This window comes from Paramisgurnus dabryanus, chromosome 19, assembly GCF_030506205.2.
Source record: "Paramisgurnus dabryanus chromosome 19, PD_genome_1.1, whole genome shotgun sequence".
Classification (NCBI taxonomy): Eukaryota; Metazoa; Chordata; class Actinopteri; order Cypriniformes; family Cobitidae; genus Paramisgurnus; species Paramisgurnus dabryanus.
In genome coordinates this window covers 30,718,296-30,735,272 of record NC_133355.1, presented here as the reverse complement: position 1 = coordinate 30,735,272, position 16,977 = coordinate 30,718,296, and the positions used below count along the sequence as shown (strand labels likewise).

At 47.2% G+C, this 16,977-nt stretch overlaps 36 non-coding genes across 36 annotated transcripts; 4 read left to right on the top strand and 32 right to left on the bottom strand.

The window, feature by feature from the left end:
* Positions 1-299: 299 nt before the first annotated feature.
* On the bottom strand, positions 300-371 carry trnap-agg (transfer RNA proline (anticodon AGG)). The gene has a single exon. It is a non-coding gene; the product is annotated as a tRNA-Pro (tRNA).
* Positions 372-1,216: 845 nt separating this feature from the next.
* trnaq-cug (transfer RNA glutamine (anticodon CUG)) lies at positions 1,217-1,288 on the bottom strand. The gene has a single exon. It is a non-coding gene; the product is annotated as a tRNA-Gln (tRNA).
* Positions 1,289-1,403: 115 nt separating this feature from the next.
* On the bottom strand, positions 1,404-1,476 carry trnaf-gaa (transfer RNA phenylalanine (anticodon GAA)). Its single transcript has one exon. It is a non-coding gene; the product is annotated as a tRNA-Phe (tRNA).
* Positions 1,477-1,555: 79 nt separating this feature from the next.
* Positions 1,556-1,629, bottom strand: trnai-aau (transfer RNA isoleucine (anticodon AAU)). Its single transcript has one exon. It is a non-coding gene; the product is annotated as a tRNA-Ile (tRNA).
* A 90-nt stretch (positions 1,630-1,719) lies between these two features.
* Positions 1,720-1,791, bottom strand: trnap-agg (transfer RNA proline (anticodon AGG)). Its single transcript has one exon. It is a non-coding gene; the product is annotated as a tRNA-Pro (tRNA).
* A 93-nt stretch (positions 1,792-1,884) lies between these two features.
* trnaa-agc (transfer RNA alanine (anticodon AGC)) lies at positions 1,885-1,957 on the top strand. The gene has a single exon. It is a non-coding gene; the product is annotated as a tRNA-Ala (tRNA).
* A 679-nt stretch (positions 1,958-2,636) lies between these two features.
* Positions 2,637-2,708, bottom strand: trnaq-cug (transfer RNA glutamine (anticodon CUG)). The gene has a single exon. It is a non-coding gene; the product is annotated as a tRNA-Gln (tRNA).
* Positions 2,709-2,823: 115 nt separating this feature from the next.
* On the bottom strand, positions 2,824-2,896 carry trnaf-gaa (transfer RNA phenylalanine (anticodon GAA)). The gene has a single exon. It is a non-coding gene; the product is annotated as a tRNA-Phe (tRNA).
* A 242-nt stretch (positions 2,897-3,138) lies between these two features.
* trnap-ugg (transfer RNA proline (anticodon UGG)) lies at positions 3,139-3,210 on the bottom strand. The gene has a single exon. It is a non-coding gene; the product is annotated as a tRNA-Pro (tRNA).
* Positions 3,211-4,311: 1,101 nt separating this feature from the next.
* trnap-agg (transfer RNA proline (anticodon AGG)) lies at positions 4,312-4,383 on the bottom strand. Its single transcript has one exon. It is a non-coding gene; the product is annotated as a tRNA-Pro (tRNA).
* An 858-nt stretch (positions 4,384-5,241) lies between these two features.
* On the bottom strand, positions 5,242-5,313 carry trnaq-cug (transfer RNA glutamine (anticodon CUG)). Its single transcript has one exon. It is a non-coding gene; the product is annotated as a tRNA-Gln (tRNA).
* A 115-nt stretch (positions 5,314-5,428) lies between these two features.
* Positions 5,429-5,501, bottom strand: trnaf-gaa (transfer RNA phenylalanine (anticodon GAA)). The gene has a single exon. It is a non-coding gene; the product is annotated as a tRNA-Phe (tRNA).
* A 79-nt stretch (positions 5,502-5,580) lies between these two features.
* Positions 5,581-5,654, bottom strand: trnai-aau (transfer RNA isoleucine (anticodon AAU)). The gene has a single exon. It is a non-coding gene; the product is annotated as a tRNA-Ile (tRNA).
* Positions 5,655-5,744: 90 nt separating this feature from the next.
* Positions 5,745-5,816, bottom strand: trnap-ugg (transfer RNA proline (anticodon UGG)). Its single transcript has one exon. It is a non-coding gene; the product is annotated as a tRNA-Pro (tRNA).
* Positions 5,817-6,904: 1,088 nt separating this feature from the next.
* Positions 6,905-6,976, bottom strand: trnap-agg (transfer RNA proline (anticodon AGG)). Its single transcript has one exon. It is a non-coding gene; the product is annotated as a tRNA-Pro (tRNA).
* An 845-nt stretch (positions 6,977-7,821) lies between these two features.
* On the bottom strand, positions 7,822-7,893 carry trnaq-cug (transfer RNA glutamine (anticodon CUG)). Its single transcript has one exon. It is a non-coding gene; the product is annotated as a tRNA-Gln (tRNA).
* A 115-nt stretch (positions 7,894-8,008) lies between these two features.
* trnaf-gaa (transfer RNA phenylalanine (anticodon GAA)) lies at positions 8,009-8,081 on the bottom strand. Its single transcript has one exon. It is a non-coding gene; the product is annotated as a tRNA-Phe (tRNA).
* A 79-nt stretch (positions 8,082-8,160) lies between these two features.
* On the bottom strand, positions 8,161-8,234 carry trnai-aau (transfer RNA isoleucine (anticodon AAU)). Its single transcript has one exon. It is a non-coding gene; the product is annotated as a tRNA-Ile (tRNA).
* Positions 8,235-8,324: 90 nt separating this feature from the next.
* On the bottom strand, positions 8,325-8,396 carry trnap-agg (transfer RNA proline (anticodon AGG)). The gene has a single exon. It is a non-coding gene; the product is annotated as a tRNA-Pro (tRNA).
* A 93-nt stretch (positions 8,397-8,489) lies between these two features.
* trnaa-agc (transfer RNA alanine (anticodon AGC)) lies at positions 8,490-8,562 on the top strand. The gene has a single exon. It is a non-coding gene; the product is annotated as a tRNA-Ala (tRNA).
* Positions 8,563-9,241: 679 nt separating this feature from the next.
* trnaq-cug (transfer RNA glutamine (anticodon CUG)) lies at positions 9,242-9,313 on the bottom strand. The gene has a single exon. It is a non-coding gene; the product is annotated as a tRNA-Gln (tRNA).
* A 115-nt stretch (positions 9,314-9,428) lies between these two features.
* Positions 9,429-9,501, bottom strand: trnaf-gaa (transfer RNA phenylalanine (anticodon GAA)). Its single transcript has one exon. It is a non-coding gene; the product is annotated as a tRNA-Phe (tRNA).
* A 242-nt stretch (positions 9,502-9,743) lies between these two features.
* Positions 9,744-9,815, bottom strand: trnap-ugg (transfer RNA proline (anticodon UGG)). The gene has a single exon. It is a non-coding gene; the product is annotated as a tRNA-Pro (tRNA).
* A 1,089-nt stretch (positions 9,816-10,904) lies between these two features.
* trnap-agg (transfer RNA proline (anticodon AGG)) lies at positions 10,905-10,976 on the bottom strand. Its single transcript has one exon. It is a non-coding gene; the product is annotated as a tRNA-Pro (tRNA).
* An 845-nt stretch (positions 10,977-11,821) lies between these two features.
* On the bottom strand, positions 11,822-11,893 carry trnaq-cug (transfer RNA glutamine (anticodon CUG)). Its single transcript has one exon. It is a non-coding gene; the product is annotated as a tRNA-Gln (tRNA).
* A 115-nt stretch (positions 11,894-12,008) lies between these two features.
* On the bottom strand, positions 12,009-12,081 carry trnaf-gaa (transfer RNA phenylalanine (anticodon GAA)). Its single transcript has one exon. It is a non-coding gene; the product is annotated as a tRNA-Phe (tRNA).
* Positions 12,082-12,160: 79 nt separating this feature from the next.
* Positions 12,161-12,234, bottom strand: trnai-aau (transfer RNA isoleucine (anticodon AAU)). The gene has a single exon. It is a non-coding gene; the product is annotated as a tRNA-Ile (tRNA).
* Positions 12,235-12,324: 90 nt separating this feature from the next.
* On the bottom strand, positions 12,325-12,396 carry trnap-ugg (transfer RNA proline (anticodon UGG)). The gene has a single exon. It is a non-coding gene; the product is annotated as a tRNA-Pro (tRNA).
* A 93-nt stretch (positions 12,397-12,489) lies between these two features.
* On the top strand, positions 12,490-12,562 carry trnaa-agc (transfer RNA alanine (anticodon AGC)). Its single transcript has one exon. It is a non-coding gene; the product is annotated as a tRNA-Ala (tRNA).
* A 679-nt stretch (positions 12,563-13,241) lies between these two features.
* On the bottom strand, positions 13,242-13,313 carry trnaq-cug (transfer RNA glutamine (anticodon CUG)). The gene has a single exon. It is a non-coding gene; the product is annotated as a tRNA-Gln (tRNA).
* A 115-nt stretch (positions 13,314-13,428) lies between these two features.
* trnaf-gaa (transfer RNA phenylalanine (anticodon GAA)) lies at positions 13,429-13,501 on the bottom strand. The gene has a single exon. It is a non-coding gene; the product is annotated as a tRNA-Phe (tRNA).
* Positions 13,502-13,743: 242 nt separating this feature from the next.
* On the bottom strand, positions 13,744-13,815 carry trnap-ugg (transfer RNA proline (anticodon UGG)). The gene has a single exon. It is a non-coding gene; the product is annotated as a tRNA-Pro (tRNA).
* A 1,266-nt stretch (positions 13,816-15,081) lies between these two features.
* Positions 15,082-15,154, top strand: trnaa-agc (transfer RNA alanine (anticodon AGC)). The gene has a single exon. It is a non-coding gene; the product is annotated as a tRNA-Ala (tRNA).
* A 679-nt stretch (positions 15,155-15,833) lies between these two features.
* Positions 15,834-15,905, bottom strand: trnaq-cug (transfer RNA glutamine (anticodon CUG)). Its single transcript has one exon. It is a non-coding gene; the product is annotated as a tRNA-Gln (tRNA).
* Positions 15,906-16,020: 115 nt separating this feature from the next.
* Positions 16,021-16,093, bottom strand: trnaf-gaa (transfer RNA phenylalanine (anticodon GAA)). The gene has a single exon. It is a non-coding gene; the product is annotated as a tRNA-Phe (tRNA).
* Positions 16,094-16,335: 242 nt separating this feature from the next.
* On the bottom strand, positions 16,336-16,407 carry trnap-ugg (transfer RNA proline (anticodon UGG)). Its single transcript has one exon. It is a non-coding gene; the product is annotated as a tRNA-Pro (tRNA).
* Positions 16,408-16,977: the final 570 nt, after the last annotated feature.

The window sequence follows — 16,977 nt, the reverse complement described above, 5'->3', positions numbered from 1 at the left end:
AGGAGGGAGTAAGACGAATAGCCTGGTTCATTTTTCGGGTTGAGTCAATTGTGTTGCTTGAAATTAACTCATCGTTTGTTAAAACAGCATGCCCTCTCTGGTAGAAAGCATAAAGGGTAGGGGGATCGCAAACCCAGACCGCCTCGGACACGGTATCTAACTGGAAATCCCAAAGGCAGAGGCGCCTCTGAGGGGTCTCTGACGTCCTTCACGGGTTTCTCGTTGACATTCCTCTACTGCCCGGATTGCCATACACAGCGGTGTTGTGTGTTAAAGCTCTGAGAGGCAAATTTAAAGGTGGGCTCGTCCGGGATTTGAACCCGGGACCTCTCGCACCCTAAGCGAGAATCATACCCCTAGACCAACGAGCCGATCGAGGAACCCCACCGTCCCACTGGGAAACAATTTTCCACCACGTAGCAGCCAGCTTGGAAAAAGCCAAAGCAGTCTTGCATTTGGCCCAAGGGGAATTAGCTCAAATGGTAGAGCGCTCGCTTAGCATGCAAGAGGTAGCGGGATCGATGCCCGCATTCTCCACGTGACTGTGATTTGTTGCTAATTGCTCTGATGTTACAGACCCGAGGCGTGTCCTCTCCTTGGGTGCTTTTGCGGTTCACACTTGCAGAAAAGGGATTCACTTTTCCTCCTGATCTTACATTTTGCCTCAAAAAGCCAGCAGGTCCCAGTGTCGGTCCTCAGTATGGCACCTGAGCACACACATGAACGTCTCCTATACGGATGTTACTTCACAAAGCAACATGGAGCTTTACATTTCAAGAGCATTTTGTTGGTGCCATTTAACATTGGAATCATTTTCTTTTAATGTTCATTTGTCTTCCTGTCATTTGTGTTAAGGTATTTTTATTGCATTTCATTGTCAGTTTGTACACGTGAGCTGTATGATTCCTTTGGCCTGTACACATGAACTGTGTGTTTCCTTTAGCCAAAACCTCGATGGATTTTTCATTTATCCTAAGGTTTCGTGCATGTTTAATTTACTTCCTTGTAATGTGCTTGTGGTTGCTGAAATTTTGCACATTGTGTGTTGTCGGCCCACCGTCAGGGTGAGCAGAAAAAAGTGCTTGAATTAACTCATTTTTTGTCTACAGCCCGAGTGCTCTGGTTACAAAGGCTTAAAGGGTGGGGGATTGTTTTGCGGATAACAAACACTGTTCCCTTGGACAAGGTTCTGCTTGGAAACCCCAAAACATCCAACAGGTCCCACCGAGATTTGAACTCGGATCGCTGGATTCAGAGTCCAGAGTGCTAACCATTACACCATGGAACCACACTCTGCTTGTGCATCTGACGCACTGGGTCACGGAGAAAAAGACACTCGGACAGGAAGCGTTAGGTAAACCCCAGTGAGTCGGCTAAACAAACCCTTAAGAATTGGCACTTGATGCCGAAACCCGGGATCGAACCAGGGACCTTTAGATCTTCAGTCTAACGCTCTCCCAACTGAGCTATTTCGGCCTCAAGGTTTCGTGTAGCAGGATTTCCATGACAAATCACAGCATTAAAGCGGTCAGCCAGAGAAGGTAGAGAAAAAGCTTGGCCCGTACGGGGATCGAACCCGCGACCTTGGCGTTATTAGCACCACGCTCTAACCAACTGAGCTAACCGGCCACGGTATGCTGCATGGAACTGCGCATGTCCCTGCCAAGACTGACATGATTGTTTCACAGTGCAGCAGCAACAAGCAGCAAACCGAAGGACGGGCTCGTCCGGGATTTGAGCCCGGGACCTCTCGCACCCTAAGCGAGAATCATACCCCTAGACCAACAAGCCGATCGAGGAACCCCACTGTCCCACTGGGAAACAATTTTCCACCACGTAGCAGCCAGCTTGGAAAAAGCCAAAGCAGTCTTGCATTGGGCCCAAGGGGAATTAGCTCAAATGGTAGAGCGCTCGCTTAGCATGCGAGAGGTAGCGGGATCGATGCCCGCATTCTCCACGTGACTGTGATTTGTTGCTAATTGCTCTGATGTTACAGACCCGAGGCGTGCCCTCTCCTTGGGTGCTTTTGCGGTTCACACTTGCAGAAAAGGGATTCACTTTTCCTCCTGATCATACATTTTGCCTCAAAAAGCCAGCAGGTCCCAGTGTCGGTCCTCAGTATGGCACCTGAGCACACACATGAACGTCTCCTATACGGATGTTACTTCACAAAGCAACATGGAGCTTTACATTTCAAGAGCATTTTGTTGGTGCCATTTAAAATTGGAATCATTTTCTTTTAATGTTCATTTGTCTTCCTGTCATTTGTGTTAAGGTATTTTTATTGCATTTCATTGTCAGTTTGTACACGTGAGCTGTATGATTCCTTTGGCCTGTACACATGAACTGTGTGTTTCCTTTAGCCAAAACCTCGATGGATTTTTCATTTATCCTAAGGTTTCGTGCATGTTTAATTTACTTCCTTGTAATGTGCTTGTGGTTGCTGAAATTTTGCACATTGTGTGTTGTCGGCTCACCGTCAGGGTGAGCAGAAAACAGTGCTTGAATTAACTCATTTTTTGTCTACAGCCCGAGTGCTCTGGTTACAAAGGCTTAAAGGGTGGGGGATTGTTTTGCGGATAACAAACACTGTTCCCTTGGACAAGGTTCTGCTTGGAAACCCCAAAACATCCAACAGGTCCCACCGAGATTTGAACTCGGATCGCTGGATTCAGAGTCCAGAGTGCTAACCATTACACCATGGAACCACATTCTGCTTGTGCATCTGACGCACTGGGTCACGGAGAAAAAGACACTCGGACAGGAAGCGTTAGGTAAACCCCAGTGAGTCGGCTAAACAAACCCTTAAGAATTGGCACTTGATGCCGAAACCCGGGATCGAACCAGGGACCTTTAGATCTTCAGTCTAACGCTCTCCCAACTGAGCTATTTCGGCCTCAAGGTTTCGTGTAGCAGGATTTCCATGACAAATCACAGCATTAAAGCGGTCAGCCAGAGAAGGTAGAGAAAAAGCTTGGCCCGTACGAGGATCGAACCCGCGACCTTGGCGTTATTAGCACCATGTCTAACCAACTGAGCTAACCGGCCACGGTATGCTGCGTGGAACTGCGCATGTCCCTGCCAAGACTGACATGATTGTTTCACAGTGCCGCAGCAACAAGCAGCAAACCGAGGGACGGGCTCGTCCGGGATTTGAACCCGGGACCTCTCGCACCCAAAGCGAGAATCATACCCCTAGACCAACGAGCCAAGGCGTGCTGCCTCGTTGCTATGCCGCTCCGAAACACGTAACCACAACACAGTCACCAGTTCCCAGGGTCACAGTCATTTCAGCACAGGAAAAGCCCTTTTTGAAAAACTGCTGCAACATATAAGGAAACAAAATACTGTGACAAGGTCTGTATTGTATAGCATTAATATTTTTTTGTTTGGAAAATCTGGAATAGTTAAACATGTTAATTTATTCTTAACGTCATTTCAGCATATATGGCTATATTCATGGTGAGAACTGGTTATTGGCAACATCAGAAATGCAGGTTAGGCGACTTGGAGATGTCAAATTGTCCTTCCCTCGGTATGTGTCTGTGTATAGATCAAGGTGGGTATAGTTTTTGTACCGTGAAAGGAAACCAAATAACGCAGTGCCTAGAGAAATTCCACGTTGACTCAAGGGGAACATGTAAACTCCACACAGAAAGGCTTCCTGACCCTGCCAGGGCTTGAACAGGGGACCTTCTTGCTGTGAGACAACAGTGCTCTGTCTGTGATGGCCACTGTGTTGCCCCAAACATCTTTATTAGAAGGGGAATCCCAATACTTAGTGTACGTTGTAACGTCAAGAAACATCTAAGAAGCCATGTCTTTATCACATTTTCCAAGTGTTGATTTTAGATTGGGAGAAAATTCTGATGAATCATCCGTAAACTAATTTGGACACCATGCATCACTAGCCTGGTTCTATATTTAACTCTCATAGCTCCAGGCACATCAGGGTTACCTAGCCAGGCCCAGTAGACAGGATGGTGTGCCTTTCCTGGCCAGGAGGGAGTAAGACGAATAGCCTGGTTCATTTTTCGGGTTGAGTCAATTGTGTTGCTTGAAATTAACTCATCGTTTGTTAAAACAGCATGCCCTCTCTGGTAGAAAGCATAAAGGGTAGGGGGATCGTCTAGGGGATTGCAAACCCAGACCGCCTCGGACACGGTATCTAACTGGAAATCCCAAAGGCAGAGGCGCCTCTGAGGGGTCTCTGACGTCCTTCACGGGTTTCTCGTTGACATTCCTCTACTGCCCGGATTGCCATACACAGCGGTGTTGTGTGTTAAAGCTCTGAGAGGCAAATTTAAAGGTGGGCTCGTCCGGGATTTGAACCCGGGACCTCTCGCACCCTAAGCGAGAATCATACCCCTAGACCAACGAGCCAATCGAGGAACCCCACCGTCCCACTGGGAAACAATTTTCCACCACGTAGCAGCCAGCTTGGAAAAAGCCAAAGCAGTCTTGCGTTGGGCCCAAGGGGAATTAGCTCAAATGGTAGAGCGCTCTGGTAGAGCGCTCGCTTAGCATGCGAGAGGTAGCGGGATCGATGCCCGCATTCTCCACGTGACTGTGATTTGTTGCTAATTGCTCTGATGTTACAGACCCGAGGCGTGCCCTCTCCTTGGGTGCTTTTGCGGTTCACACTTGCAGAAAAGGGATTCACTTTTCCTCCTGATCTTACATTTTGCCTCAAAAAGCCAGCAGGTCCCAGTGTCGGTCCTCAGTATGGCACCTGAGCACACACATGAACGTCTCCTATACGGATGTTACTTCACAAAGCAACATGGAGCTTTACATTTCAAGAGCATTTTGTTGGTGCCATTTAAAATTGGAATCATTTTCTTTTAATGTTCATTTGTCTTCCTGTCATTTGTGTTAAGGTATTTTTATTGCATTTCATTGTCAGATTGTACACGTGAGCTGTATGATTCCTTTGGCCTGTACACATGAACTGTGTGTTTCCTTTAGCCAAAACCTCGATGGATTTTTCATTTATCCTAAGGTTTCGTACATGTTTAATTTACTTCCGTGTAATGTGCTTGTGGTTGCTGAAATTTTGCACATTGTGTGTTGTCGGCCCACTGTCAGGGTGAGCAGAAAAAAGTGCTTGAATTAACTCATTTTTTGTCTACAGCCCGAGTGCTCTGGTTACAAAGGCTTAAAGGGTGGAGGATTGTTTTGCGGGTAACAAACACTGTTCCCTTGGACAAGGTTCTGCTTGGAAACCCCAAAACGTCCAACAGGTCCCACCGAGATTTGAACTCGGATCGCTGGATTCAGAGTCCAGAGTGCTAACCATTACACCATGGAACCACACTCTGCTTGTGCGTCTGACGCACTGGGTCACGGAGAAAAGGACACTCGGACAGGAAGCGTTGGGTAAGCCCCAGTGAGTCGGCTAAACAAACCCTTAAGAATTGGCACTTGATGCCGAAACCCGGGATCGAACCAGGGACCTTTAAATCTTCAGTCTAACGCTCTCCCAACTGAGCTATTTCGGCCTCAAGGTTTTGTGTAGCAGGATTTCCATGACAAATCACAGCATTAAAGCGGTCAGCCAGAGAAGGTAGAGAAAAAGCTTGGCCCGTACGGGGATCGAACCCGCGACCTTGGCTTTATTAGCACCACGCTCTAACCAACTGAGCTAACCGGCCACGGTATGCTGCGTGGAACTGCGCATGTCCCTGCCAAGACTGACATGATTGTTTCACAGTGCAGCAGCAACAAGCAGCAAACCGAGGGACGGGCTCGTCCGGGATTTGAACCCGGGACCTCTCGCACCCAAAGCGAGAATCATACCCCTAGACCAACGAGCCAAGGCGTGCTGCCTCGTTGCTATGCCGCTCCGAAACACGTAACCACAACACAGTCACCAGTTCCCAGGGTCACAGTCATTTCAGCACAGGAAAAGCCCTTTTTGAAAAACTGCTGCAACATATAAGGAAACAAAATACTGTGACAAGGTCTGTATTGTATAGCATTAATATTTTTTTGTTTGGAAAATCTGGAATAGTTAAAAATGTTAATTTATTCTTAACGTCATTTCAGCATATATGGCTATATTCATGGTGAGAACTGGTTATTGGCAACATCAGAAATGCAGGTTAGGCGACTTGGAGATGTCAAATTGTCCTTCCCTCGGTATGTGTCTGTGTATAGATCAAGGTGGGTATAGTTTTTGTACCGTGAAAGGAAACCAAATAACGCAGTGCCTAGAGAAATTCCACGTTGACTCAAGGGGAACATGTAAACTCCACACAGAAGGCTTCCTGACCCTGCCAGGGCTTGAACAGGGGACCTTCTTGCTGTGAGACAACAGTGCTCTGTTTGTGATGGCCACTGTGTTGCCCCAAACATCTTTATTAGAAGGGGAATCCCAATACTTAGTGTACGTTGTAACGTCAAGAAACATCTAAGAAGCCATGTCTTTATCACATTTTCCAAGTGTTGATTTTAGATTGGGAGAAAATTCTGATGAATCATCCGTAAACTAATTTGGACACCATGCATCACTAGCCTGGTTCTATATTTAACTCTCATAGCTCCAGGCACATCAGGGTTACCTAGCCAGGCCCAGTAGACAGGATGGTGTGCCTTTCCTTGCCAGGAGGGAGTAAGACGAATAGCCTGGTTCATTTTTCGGGTTGAGTCAATTGTGTTGCTTGAAATTAACTCATCGTTTGTTAAAACAGCATGCCCTCTCTGGTAGAAAGCATAAAGGGTAGGGGGATCGCAAACCCAGACCGCCTCGGACACGGTATCTAACTGGAAATCCCAAAGGCAGAGGCGCCTCTGAGGGGTCTCTGACGTCCTTCACGGGTTTCTCGTTGACATTCCTCTACTGCCCGGATTGCCATACACAGCGGTGTTGTGTGTTAAAGCTCTGAGAGGCAAATTTAAAGGTGGGCTCGTCCGGGATTTGAACCCGGGACCTCTCGCACCCTAAGCGAGAATCATACCCCTAGACCAACGAGCCAATCGAGGAACCCCACCGTCCCACTGGGAAACAATTTTCCACCACGTAGCAGCCAGCTTGGAAAAAGCCAAAGCAGTCTTGCATTTGGCCCAAGGGGAATTAGCTCAAATGGTAGAGCGCTCGCTTAGCATGCAAGAGGTAGCGGGATCGATGCCCGCATTCTCCACGTGACTGTGATTTGTTGCTAATTGCTCTGATGTTACAGACCCGAGGCGTGTCCTCTCCTTGGGTGCTTTTGCGGTTCACACTTGCAGAAAAGGGATTCACTTTTCCTCCTGATCTTACATTTTGCCTCAAAAAGCCAGCAGGTCCCAGTGTCGGTCCTCAGTATGGCACCTGAGCACACACATGAACGTCTCCTATACGGATGTTACTTCACAAAGCAACATGGAGCTTTACATTTCAAGAGCATTTTGTTGGTGCCATTTAACATTGGAATCATTTTCTTTTAATGTTCATTTGTCTTCCTGTCATTTGTGTTAAGGTATTTTTATTGCATTTCATTGTCAGTTTGTACACGTGAGCTGTATGATTCCTTTGGCCTGTACACATGAACTGTGTGTTTCCTTTAGCCAAAACCTCGATGGATTTTTCATTTATCCTAAGGTTTCGTGCATGTTTAATTTACTTCCTTGTAATGTGCTTGTGGTTGCTGAAATTTTGCACATTGTGTGTTGTCGGCCCACCGTCAGGGTGAGCAGAAAAAAGTGCTTGAATTAACTCATTTTTTGTCTACAGCCCGAGTGCTCTGGTTACAAAGGCTTAAAGGGTGGGGGATTGTTTTGCGGATAACAAACACTGTTCCCTTGGACAAGGTTCTGCTTGGAAACCCCAAAACATCCAACAGGTCCCACCGAGATTTGAACTCGGATCGCTGGATTCAGAGTCCAGAGTGCTAACCATTACACCATGGAACCACACTCTGCTTGTGCATCTGACGCACTGGGTCACGGAGAAAAAGACACTCGGACAGGAAGCGTTAGGTAAACCCCAGTGAGTCGGCTAAACAAACCCTTAAGAATTGGCACTTGATGCCGAAACCCGGGATCGAACCAGGGACCTTTAGATCTTCAGTCTAACGCTCTCCCAACTGAGCTATTTCGGCCTCAAGGTTTCGTGTAGCAGGATTTCCATGACAAATCACAGCATTAAAGCGGTCAGCCAGAGAAGGTAGAGAAAAAGCTTGGCCCGTACGGGGATCGAACCCGCGACCTTGGCGTTATTAGCACCACGCTCTAACCAACTGAGCTAACCGGCCACGGTATGCTGCATGGAACTGCGCATGTCCCTGCCAAGACTGACATGATTGTTTCACAGTGCAGCAGCAACAAGCAGCAAACCGAAGGACGGGCTCGTCCGGGATTTGAGCCCGGGACCTCTCGCACCCTAAGCGAGAATCATACCCCTAGACCAACAAGCCGATCGAGGAACCCCACTGTCCCACTGGGAAACAATTTTCCACCACGTAGCAGCCAGCTTGGAAAAAGCCAAAGCAGTCTTGCATTGGGCCCAAGGGGAATTAGCTCAAATGGTAGAGCGCTCGCTTAGCATGCGAGAGGTAGCGGGATCGATGCCCGCATTCTCCACGTGACTGTGATTTGTTGCTAATTGCTCTGATGTTACAGACCCGAGGCGTGCCCTCTCCTTGGGTGCTTTTGCGGTTCACACTTGCAGAAAAGGGATTCACTTTTCCTCCTGATCATACATTTTGCCTCAAAAAGCCAGCAGGTCCCAGTGTCGGTCCTCAGTATGGCACCTGAGCACACACATGAACGTCTCCTATACGGATGTTACTTCACAAAGCAACATGGAGCTTTACATTTCAAGAGCATTTTGTTGGTGCCATTTAAAATTGGAATCATTTTCTTTTAATGTTCATTTGTCTTCCTGTCATTTGTGTTAAGGTATTTTTATTGCATTTCATTGTCAGTTTGTACACGTGAGCTGTATGATTCCTTTGGCCTGTACACATGAACTGTGTGTTTCCTTTAGCCAAAACCTCGATGGATTTTTCATTTATCCTAAGGTTTCGTGCATGTTTAATTTACTTCCTTGTAATGTGCTTGTGGTTGCTGAAATTTTGCACATTGTGTGTTGTCGGCTCACCGTCAGGGTGAGCAGAAAACAGTGCTTGAATTAACTAATTTTTTGTCTACAGCCCGAGTGCTCTGGTTACAAAGGCTTAAAGGGTGGGGGATTGTTTTGCGGATAACAAACACTGTTCCCTTGGACAAGGTTCTGCTTGGAAACCCCAAAACATCCAACAGGTCCCACCGAGATTTGAACTCGGATCGCTGGATTCAGAGTCCAGAGTGCTAACCATTACACCATGGAACCACATTCTGCTTGTGCATCTGACGCACTGGGTCACGGAGAAAAAGACACTCGGACAGGAAGCGTTAGGTAAACCCCAGTGAGTCGGCTAAACAAACCCTTAAGAATTGGCACTTGATGCCGAAACCCGGGATCGAACCAGGGACCTTTAGATCTTCAGTCTAACGCTCTCCCAACTGAGCTATTTCGGCCTCAAGGTTTCGTGTAGCAGGATTTCCATGACAAATCACAGCATTAAAGCGGTCAGCCAGAGAAGGTAGAGAAAAAGCTTGGCCCGTACGAGGATCGAACCCGCGACCTTGGCGTTATTAGCACCATGTCTAACCAACTGAGCTAACCGGCCACGGTATGCTGCGTGGAACTGCGCATGTCCCTGCCAAGACTGACATGATTGTTTCACAGTGCCGCAGCAACAAGCAGCAAACCGAGGGACGGGCTCGTCCGGGATTTGAACCCGGGACCTCTCGCACCCAAAGCGAGAATCATACCCCTAGACCAACGAGCCAAGGCGTGCTGCCTCGTTGCTATGCCGCTCCGAAACACGTAACCACAACACAGTCACCAGTTCCCAGGGTCACAGTCATTTCAGCACAGGAAAAGCCCTTTTTGAAAAACTGCTGCAACATATAAGGAAACAAAATACTGTGACAAGGTCTGTATTGTATAGCATTAATATTTTTTTGTTTGGAAAATCTGGAATAGTTAAACATGTTAATTTATTCTTAACGTCATTTCAGCATATATGGCTATATTCATGGTGAGAACTGGTTATTGGCAACATCAGAAATGCAGGTTAGGCGACTTGGAGATGTCAAATTGTCCTTCCCTCGGTATGTGTCTGTGTATAGATCAAGGTGGGTATAGTTTTTGTACCGTGAAAGGAAACCAAATAACGCAGTGCCTAGAGAAATTCCACGTTGACTCAAGGGGAACATGTAAACTCCACACAGAAAGGCTTGCTGACCCTGCCAGGGCTTGAACAGGGGACCTTCTTGCTGTGAGACAACAGTGCTCTGTTTGTGATGGCCATTGTGTTGCCCCAAACATCTTTATTAGAAGGGGAATCCCAATACTTAGTGTACGTTGTAACGTCAAGAAACATCTAAGAAGCCATGTCTTTATCACATTTTCCAAGTGTTGATTTTAGATTGGGAGAAAATTCTGATGAATCATCCGTAAACTAATTTGGACACCATGCATCACTAGCCTGGTTCTATATTTAACTCTCATAGCTCCAGGCACATCAGGGTTACCTAGCCAGGCCCAGTAGACAGGATGGTGTGCCTTTCCTTGCCAGGAGGGAGTAAGACGAATAGCCTGGTTCATTTTTCGGGTTGAGTCAATTGTGTTGCTTGAAATTAACTCATCGTTTGTTAAAACAGCATGCCCTCTCTGGTAGAAAGCATAAAGGGTAGGGGGATCGCAAACCCAGACCGCCTCGGACACGGTATCTAACTGGAAATCCCAAAGGCAGAGGCGCCTCTGAGGGGTCTCTGACGTCCTTCACGGGTTTCTCGTTGACATTCCTCTACTGCCCGGATTGCCATACACAGCGGTGTTGTGTGTTAAAGCTCTGAGAGGCAAATTTAAAGGTGGGCTCGTCCGGGATTTGAACCCGGGACCTCTCGCACCCTAAGCGAGAATCATACCCCTAGACCAACGAGCCGATCGAGGAACCCCACCGTCCCACTGGGAAACAATTTTCCACCACGTAGCAGCCAGCTTGGAAAAAGCCAAAGCAGTCTTGCATTTGGCCCAAGGGGAATTAGCTCAAATGGTAGAGCGCTCGCTTAGCATGCAAGAGGTAGCGGGATCGATGCCCGCATTCTCCACGTGACTGTGATTTGTTGCTAATTGCTCTGATGTTACAGACCCGAGGCGTGTCCTCTCCTTGGGTGCTTTTGCGGTTCACACTTGCAGAAAAGGGATTCACTTTTCCTCCTGATCTTACATTTTGCCTCAAAAAGCCAGCAGGTCCCAGTGTCGGTCCTCAGTATGGCACCTGAGCACACACATGAACGTCTCCTATACGGATGTTACTTCACAAAGCAACATGGAGCTTTACATTTCAAGAGCATTTTGTTGGTGCCATTTAACATTGGAATCATTTTCTTTTAATGTTCATTTGTCTTCCTGTCATTTGTGTTAAGGTATTTTTATTGCATTTCATTGTCAGTTTGTACACGTGAGCTGTATGATTCCTTTGGCCTGTACACATGAACTGTGTGTTTCCTTTAGCCAAAACCTCGATGGATTTTTAATTTATCCTAAGGTTTCGTGCATGTTTAATTTACTTCCTTGTAATGTGCTTGTGGTTGCTGAAATTTTGCACATTGTGTGTTGTCGGCCCACCGTCAGGGTGAGCAGAAAAAAGTGCTTGAATTAACTCATTTTTTGTCTACAGCCCGAGTGCTCTGGTTACAAAGGCTTAAAGGGTGGGGGATTGTTTTGCGGATAACAAACACTGTTCCCTTGGACAAGGTTCTGCTTGGAAACCCCAAAACATCCAACAGGTCCCACCGAGATTTGAACTCGGATCGCTGGATTCAGAGTCCAGAGTGCTAACCATTACACCATGGAACCACACTCTGCTTGTGCATCTGACGCACTGGGTCACGGAGAAAAAGACACTCGGACAGGAAGCGTTAGGTAAACCCCAGTGAGTCGGCTAAACAAACCCTTAAGAATTGGCACTTGATGCCGAAACCCGGGATCGAACCAGGGACCTTTAGATCTTCAGTCTAACGCTCTCCCAACTGAGCTATTTCGGCCTCAAGGTTTCGTGTAGCAGGATTTCCATGACAAATCACAGCATTAAAGCGGTCAGCCAGAGAAGGTAGAGAAAAAGCTTGGCCCGTACGGGGATCGAACCCGCGACCTTGGCGTTATTAGCACCACGCTCTAACCAACTGAGCTAACCGGCCACGGTATGCTGCATGGAACTGCGCATGTCCCTGCCAAGACTGACATGATTGTTTCACAGTGCAGCAGCAACAAGCAGCAAACCGAAGGACGGGCTCGTCCGGGATTTGAGCCCGGGACCTCTCGCACCCTAAGCGAGAATCATACCCCTAGACCAACAAGCCGATCGAGGAACCCCACTGTCCCACTGGGAAACAATTTTCCACCACGTAGCAGCCAGCTTGGAAAAAGCCAAAGCAGTCTTGCATTGGGCCCAAGGGGAATTAGCTCAAATGGTAGAGCGCTCGCTTAGCATGCGAGAGGTAGCGGGATCGATGCCCGCATTCTCCACGTGACTGTGATTTGTTGCTAATTGCTCTGATGTTACAGACCCGAGGCGTGCCCTCTCCTTGGGTGCTTTTGCGGTTCACACTTGCAGAAAAGGGATTCACTTTTCCTCCTGATCATACATTTTGCCTCAAAAAGCCAGCAGGTCCCAGTGTCGGTCCTCAGTATGGCACCTGAGCACACACATGAACGTCTCCTATACGGATGTTACTTCACAAAGCAACATGGAGCTTTACATTTCAAGAGCATTTTGTTGGTGCCATTTAAAATTGGAATCATTTTCTTTTAATGTTCATTTGTCTTCCTGTCATTTGTGTTAAGGTATTTTTATTGCATTTCATTGTCAGTTTGTACACGTGAGCTGTATGATTCCTTTGGCCTGTACACATGAACTGTGTGTTTCCTTTAGCCAAAACCTCGATGGATTTTTCATTTATCCTAAGGTTTCGTGCATGTTTAATTTACTTCCTTGTAATGTGCTTGTGGTTGCTGAAATTTTGCACATTGTGTGTTGTCGGCTCACCGTCAGGGTGAGCAGAAAACAGTGCTTGAATTAACTCATTTTTTGTCTACAGCCCGAGTGCTCTGGTTACAAAGGCTTAAAGGGTGGGGGATTGTTTTGCGGATAACAAACACTGTTCCCTTGGACAAGGTTCTGCTTGGAAACCCCAAAACATCCAACAGGTCCCACCGAGATTTGAACTCGGATCGCTGGATTCAGAGTCCAGAGTGCTAACCATTACACCATGGAACCACATTCTGCTTGTGCATCTGACGCACTGGGTCACGGAGAAAAAGACACTCGGACAGGAAGCGTTAGGTAAACCCCAGTGAGTCGGCTAAACAAACCCTTAAGAATTGGCACTTGATGCCGAAACCCGGGATCGAACCAGGGACCTTTAGATCTTCAGTCTAACGCTCTCCCAACTGAGCTATTTCGGCCTCAAGGTTTCGTGTAGCAGGATTTCCATGACAAATCACAGCATTAAAGCGGTCAGCCAGAGAAGGTAGAGAAAAAGCTTGGCCCGTACGAGGATCGAACCCGCGACCTTGGCGTTATTAGCACCATGTCTAACCAACTGAGCTAACCGGCCACGGTATGCTGCGTGGAACTGCGCATGTCCCTGCCAAGACTGACATGATTGTTTCACAGTGCCGCAGCAACAAGCAGCAAACCGAGGGACGGGCTCGTCCGGGATTTGAACCCGGGACCTCTCGCACCCAAAGCGAGAATCATACCCCTAGACCAACGAGCCAAGGCGTGCTGCCTCGTTGCTATGCCGCTCCGAAACACGTAACCACAACACAGTCACCAGTTCCCAGGGTCACAGTCATTTCAGCACAGGAAAAGCCCTTTTTGAAAAACTGCTGCAACATATAAGGAAACAAAATACTGTGACAAGGTCTGTATTGTATAGCATTAATATTTTTTTGTTTGGAAAATCTGGAATAGTTAAACATGTTAATTTATTCTTAACGTCATTTCAGCATATATGGCTATATTCATGGTGAGAACTGGTTATTGGCAACATCAGAAATGCAGGTTAGGCGACTTGGAGATGTCAAATTGTCCTTCCCTCGGTATGTGTCTGTGTATAGATCAAGGTGGGTATAGTTTTTGTACCGTGAAAGGAAACCAAATAACGCAGTGCCTAGAGAAATTCCACGTTGACTCAAGGGGAACATGTAAACTCCACACAGAAAGGCTTCCTGACCCTGCCAGGGCTTGAACAGGGGACCTTCTTGCTGTGAGACAACAGTGCTCTGTTTGTGATGGCCACTGTGTTGCCCCAAACATCTTTATTAGAAAGGGAATCCCAATACTTAGTGTACGTTGTAACGTCAAGAAACATCTAAGAAGCCATGTCTTTATCACATTTTCCAAGTGTTGATTTTAGATTGGGAGAAAATTCTGATGAATCATCCGTAAACTAATTTGGACACCATGCATCACTAGCCTGGTTCTATATTTAACTCTCATAGCTCCAGGCACATCAGGGTTACCTAGCCAGGCCCAGTAGACAGGATGGTGTGCCTTTCCTGGCCAGGAGGGAGTAAGACGAATAGCCTGGTTCATTTTTCGGGTTGAGTCAATTGTGTTGCTTGAAATTAACTCATCGTTTGTTAAAACAGCATGCCCTCTCTGGTAGAAAGCATAAAGGGTAGGGGGATCGTCTAGGGGATTGCAAACCCAGACCGCCTCGGACACGGTATCTAACTGGAAATCCCAAAGGCAGAGGCGCCTCTGAGGGGTCTCTGACGTCCTTCACGGGTTTCTCGTTGACATTCCTCTACTGCCCGGATTGCCATACACAGCGGTGTTGTGTGTTAAAGCTCTGAGAGGCAAATTTAAAGGTGGGCTCGTCCAGGATTTGAGCCCGGGACCTCTCGCACCCTAAGCGAGAATCATACCCCTAGACCAACAAGCCGATCGAGGAACCCCACTGTCCCACTGGGAAACAATTTTCCACCACGTAGCAGCCAGCTTGGAAAAAGCCAAAGCAGTCTTGCATTGGGCCCAAGGGGAATTAGCTCAAATGGTAGAGCGCTCGCTTAGCATGCGAGAGGTAGCGGGATCGATGCCCGCATTCTCCACGTGACTGTGATTTGTTGCTAATTGCTCTGATGTTACAGACCCGAGGCGTGCCCTCTCCTTGGGTGCTTTTGCGGTTCACACTTGCAGAAAAGGGATTCACTTTTCCTCCTGATCATACATTTTGCCTCAAAAAGCCAGCAGGTCCCAGTGTCGGTCCTCAGTATGGCACCTGAGCACACACATGAACGTCTCCTATACGGATGTTACTTCACAAAGCAACATGGAGCTTTACATTTCAAGAGCATTTTGTTGGTGCCATTTAAAATTGGAATCATTTTCTTTTAATGTTCATTTGTCTTCCTGTCATTTGTGTTAAGGTATTTTTATTGCATTTCATTGTCAGTTTGTACACGTGAGCTGTATGATTCCTTTGGCCTGTACACATGAACTGTGTGTTTCCTTTAGCCAAAACCTCGATGGATTTTTCATTTATCCTAAGGTTTCGTGCATGTTTAATTTACTTCCTTGTAATGTGCTTGTGGTTGCTGAAATTTTGCACATTGTGTGTTGTCGGCTCACCGTCAGGGTGAGCAGAAAACAGTGCTTGAATTAACTCATTTTTTGTCTACAGCCCGAGTGCTCTGGTTACAAAGGCTTAAAGGGTGGGGGATTGTTTTGCGGATAACAAACACTGTTCCCTTGGACAAGGTTCTGCTTGGAAACCCCAAAACATCCAACAGGTCCCACCGAGATTTGAACTCGGATCGCTGGATTCAGAGTCCAGAGTGCTAACCATTACACCATGGAACCACATTCTGCTTGTGCATCTGACGCACTGGGTCACGGAGAAAAAGACACTCGGACAGGAAGCGTTAGGTAAACCCCAGTGAGTCGGCTAAACAAACCCTTAAGAATTGGCACTTGATGCCGAAACCCGGGATCGAACCAGGGACCTTTAGATCTTCAGTCTAACGCTCTCCCAACTGAGCTATTTCGGCCTCAAGGTTTCGTGTAGCAGGATTTCCATGACAAATCACAGCATTAAAGCGGTCAGCCAGAGAAGGTAGAGAAAAAGCTTGGCCCGTACGAGGATCGAACCCGCGACCTTGGCGTTATTAGCACCATGTCTAACCAACTGAGCTAACCGGCCACGGTATGCTGCGTGGAACTGCGCATGTCCCTGCCAAGACTGACATGATTGTTTCACAGTGCCGCAGCAACAAGCAGCAAACCGAGGGACGGGCTCGTCCGGGATTTGAACCCGGGACCTCTCGCACCCAAAGCGAGAATCATACCCCTAGACCAACGAGCCAAGGCGTGCTGCCTCGTTGCTATGCCGCTCCGAAACACGTAACCACAACACAGTCACCAGTTCCCAGGGTCACAGTCATTTCAGCACAGGAAAAGCCCTTTTTGAAAAACTGCTGCAACATATAAGGAAACAAAATACTGTGACAAGGTCTGTATTGTATAGCATTAATATTTTTTTGTTTGGAAAATCTGGAATAGTTAAACATGTTAATTTATTCTTAACGTCATTTCAGCATATATGGCTATATTCATGGTGAGAACTGGTTATTGGCAACATCAGAAATGCAGGTTAGGCGACTTGGAGATGTCAAACTGTCCTTCCCTCGGTATGTGTCTGTGTATAGATCAAGGTGGGTATAGTTTTTGTACCGTGAAAGGAAACCAAATAACGCAGTGCCTAGAGAAATTCCACGTTGACTCAAGGGGAACATGTAAACTCCACACAGAAAGGCTTCCTGACCCTGCCAGGGCTTGAACAGGGGACCTTCTTGCTGTGAGACAACAGTGCTCTGTTTGTGATGGCCACTGTGTTGCCCCAAACATCTTTATTAGAAAGGGAATCCCAATACTT